Source organism: Bison bison, unplaced genomic scaffold, assembly GCF_000754665.1.
Source record: "Bison bison bison isolate TAMUID 2011002044 unplaced genomic scaffold, Bison_UMD1.0 scf7180017864456, whole genome shotgun sequence".
In the NCBI taxonomy this organism is placed as follows: Eukaryota; Metazoa; Chordata; class Mammalia; order Artiodactyla; family Bovidae; genus Bison; species Bison bison.
The window spans coordinates 12,301,552-12,305,503 of NW_011495018.1; the positions used below are offsets into that span (position 1 = coordinate 12,301,552).

The window sequence follows — 3,952 nt, forward strand, 5'->3', positions numbered from 1 at the left end:
AGGAAAGGGGACAATTTCGGTGACTTTCCTGCAGAGCCCAGGGCTCTCTAGTTGTGCACGCTGGCCTAGTTGCTGTGCGGCGTGTAGGAGCTTAGATACCTGACCAGAGATTGAGTCGGCATCCCCTGCATTGGAAGGTGGATTCTTTTTTTTTTTTTTTTGGTTAAGGTTATATAAATTGCAAAGGTTATATAAGGTTACAAAGGTTATATAAATCTTTATCTTAACAGGCCCTGAGAGTTTTCCCCTTTACCCCTAGGTGTAAAAGGCAGTGACCAAAGTTTTCCCGTTCTGTAAGTGCTTTGTGCAACAGTGTCCGTGTAGATCTGTTCCCATAGCATCTCTGGACCTGGTCGGAAGCCTTCCTCCGGAGTCCGGTCTCACGTAGAAGGAGCCGGCTGGGGCTGTGACCTCCCACTTCTAGGCAGGTGGTGCGCAGTTGCGGCAAGGGTCAGTCCTGCGGAGACTCCGTCGGTCTGTCTCTGGCTCCCAGGAAGGTCATCTGAGTGAGACATGCTGGGGCTGGGGAAGGAGCCTGAGTTCCGAGGTGACTGGAAGGGGATGGAGGGGATGTGGGGGACCTCTTGGGGCTGCAGAGGGTCCCGTTGTGGAGCTTCCAGAGCAGCTCCTCCTTCTCCAGGGAGAGGCGCTTATTGCCCTTGCACTCCTTCTCCAGCGACTCCTGCAGGACCGCCTGCTCCATGGAGAGTTGCCTGGAAACCGCCACGTGCTTGTCCATCTGAGCTGTAAATTCTTCATGCTCCTGCTGGAGTTGCTTCAGTTTGTCCACCAGTGCTTGTTATCGTCCACCAGTTTCTCCATCTTCATTCACTTGACGTCCCGTTGGTGCAGGCTCTCATTCTTGATCTCCAACACAGCTTTCAGGCTTTCTCACTCTTGCTCCAGATACATGATCTGAGGGTTTTTTCCTTAAATTTGCTTTCTCTCTTGATATTCTTTTCTGTTCTTCTGATTTCAACTTTTCATTTAAAGCATCATTTTCACTCTTCAGATCATTGATTTTGTTTCTCCAGTGATTCCTGCTTCTCGTAAAGCAGATCCTCAAGGGATTTCTTTTCCATTTCATGGCTTTTCTTGATTTCTGAAAGAAGGCGGATTCTTAACCACTGGACCACCAGGGAAGTCCCAAGGGGGGTTTATTTTTAAAACTTTTAATTTGGAAATGGTTTTAGATTTACCCAAGATTTGGAAAGATAATACAAATTTCCTGTGTGTTCCCGTTCAGTCTCGTGTGAACATCTAATGTGCCCACAGTGCATTTATCAAACCTAACAAATAGTGTTGCTGCTGCTGCTGCTAAGTTGCTTCAGTCGTGTCCGACTCTGTGTGACCCCATAGACGGCAGCTCACCAGGCTCCCCCGTCCCTGGGATTCTCCAGGCAATAACACTGGAGTGGGTTGCCATTTCTTTCTCCAATGCATGAAAGTGAAAAGTGAAAGTGAAGTCGCTCCGTCGTGTCCGACTCTTAGCGACCCCATGGACTGCAGCCTACCAGGCTCCTCCCAGGTAAGAGTACTGGAGTGGGGTGCCACTGCCTTCTCCAAGAAATAGTGTTACTATTAATGAAACTACAGACTTCATTCAGATTTCCCCAGTTTTACCCACTGAGTCCACTTTTCCTTTTTAGGATCCAATCCAGGATCCTAGCTTGCTTTCGGTCATCGCATGTGTTTATTTATAGTCATCATGTGTCTCCTCCAGTCTGTGACTGATTTTTCCATCTTTCTCTACCTTTCATTACCTGGACAAATTTGAGAGAAGCTATCAGCTATTTCGTAGAACATCCCTCAGCATGGGTGTACCTGACGTTTTCTCCTGAGGACACTAAGCTCATGGATTTGGGAACAAAGACCAAAGAGGGGAAGTCTTATCAGTGCATCGTACCTAAGGGCTCAGGGTACCACTGAGCTTTTCCACTGTGCCGCCCGCCAGGCTCTCTGCCGTAAAGTTCGTATTTCCCCCTTTTCCACTCTCTGTTTGGGGTTCCAGGCTTTGGACAAGCTTTATCCTGGAAATGGGGAGCAGACACCCTCTCTGTCCGCCTGGGTTCTCCCTGCCCCCGGGACCAGGCCTCTTCTTACACCTGCCAGAGTGGGTGCTGGTGCTGTGTACCCCAGCCCCCTTCACTCTCCTGAAAGGCCAGTGATGGCTTCTTCTCCAGCTTCAGAATCTAGGGCCATCCTGTCTGCTGGGTCAAAGGACCGCTGTGCTTCAGAGGTGGCTGATTTGGGGCCCTAGTTGTGTACATCTGGATTCTAATTGGCAAACTTGGGCCAACGCCAGGTATGGCTCTGCCCCAGCTTCCTGGAGAAACCGGGTGTTTTCTCTGCAACGAGGAGGGTTTTCTCCAGGGCAGTAAGGAGGGTTTGCTCGCAGAAGCAGGAGTAAGTGAGTTACTTAGGAGGCCAGCGGTGCCTCTCACCTGTTGGGAGGAGATGGATGTCTCTACTGCAAAGAAGGAGATCCCACCAGGGGGATCTCCTGGTGGCCTGAGAGTGGGGCTCACAGAGTGGGGAGGACACCAGCTCTGGTCCGAGCTGCTGGTGACAGCTGGTCTGCCAGGGTCTCTGCTGACCTGCAGCTGCTCTCTGGAATCGAAACATTTTGTAGATTCAGTCGTTTGGGTCTTGTTGGCAATTATGTTCTGAGGGATAATCCATTGCTGGAGCGAGTAAGACCCTGTGCTTTGAAAGGAGGCCGAGCCTATAAAATAAGCATGGTTGGTGACCCAGAAAACTCGGAAGTTTGTCCGATTCCTGTGCATGTATGGAATTCAAGTACTTTAGCTTCTTCTGGCATCCAGGGACAGGCTGGGAAGACACTGGGTTTGGGCTTGGTGTCAGCCCCGTGAGATGCAGGCCTTGGCTGCACCCTCCATTAGCTTGGGGTGACCTCGGGCAAGCCACCTGGCCTCCGGAGCCTGGTGTCTCCTCTGAGAAATGGGGATAATAATAGTGCAGCCATTGTGTTTTGCAGCTCAGGGGCTGTTTGGATTTGAGGTCATTAGGCAGGCAGGAAATTAAAAATACATATTTGCATGAGGGCTATTTTCTGCTTGGCCCAAGAAGGAGAAACAAGATTTGGGTGCTGTGTGCCTGGGGCCAAGAGGGATACCACGGTGGCAGGGGGGACCCTGTTTGCCTCCCTCGCCTTTGCCCAAAGGACTAGCTCTGAGTCCCGTGAAGCAGGAAACAGAAGTGGCTGCCTTGAAGAAACTTTGCGTGATGTGGGGCTCAAGTGGTGCTGCTTGGGGCCCAGGGGACAATGTGGGCCTGACCAGGAGGGCCCCTGGGCCATTTGAGCCTGGATACTGCCAGGGCTGGGGGAACACCACGAATACCTGGAAGATTTCCTGCCCTGGGAGATGGTCTGAACACCAGCCCCCGGGCAGGGTGGGACGTATTCCCGGAGGGGCTTGTGGGCAGCACTGAAGAGTCTGGAGTAGAGAAGGTGAGCAGAGATCATGCCTGAGCCCATGGGAGCCCCAGGAACACCCAGAACAAGGGTCAAAGAGGCTGAGATCCTGAGGGTGGTGGCCTCGAGCTGGTGAGATGCAGGCTCAGTGGTCACGGGGCCTCCAGATAGACCTGCAGGGATGGTTGAGGACACTGGTCTATTATAACACCTTCCTCTTAAAGACTTGGGGGCAGGTGAGAGCACCGAGGGCAGGCATTGTCACAGCACTCGAAGTGTTGTGACGAGCTCCAGTGCGCCACACCCAGCCACCTTGTCATCTCTCTGAGCCTGTTTTCACACATGTGAAATGGAGATGATGGGAATGCTCTCCTTCCCCCAGGATTGTTACAAGGATGTCTGTGTGTGTGTGTGTGTGTGTGTGTGTGAGTGTTGAGTCACTCAGTCATGTCCGACTCTTTTGTGACTCCATGGACTGTAGGCCACCAGGCTCCTCGGTCCATGGGGATTGTACAG

The 3,952-nt window shown here is 51.8% G+C and overlaps 1 pseudogene; it reads right to left on the reverse strand.

Moving 5' to 3' along the window:
* Positions 1–380: 380 nt before the first annotated feature.
* LOC105002767 lies at positions 381–1,103 on the reverse strand (annotated as a pseudogene).
* Positions 1,104–3,952: the final 2,849 nt, after the last annotated feature.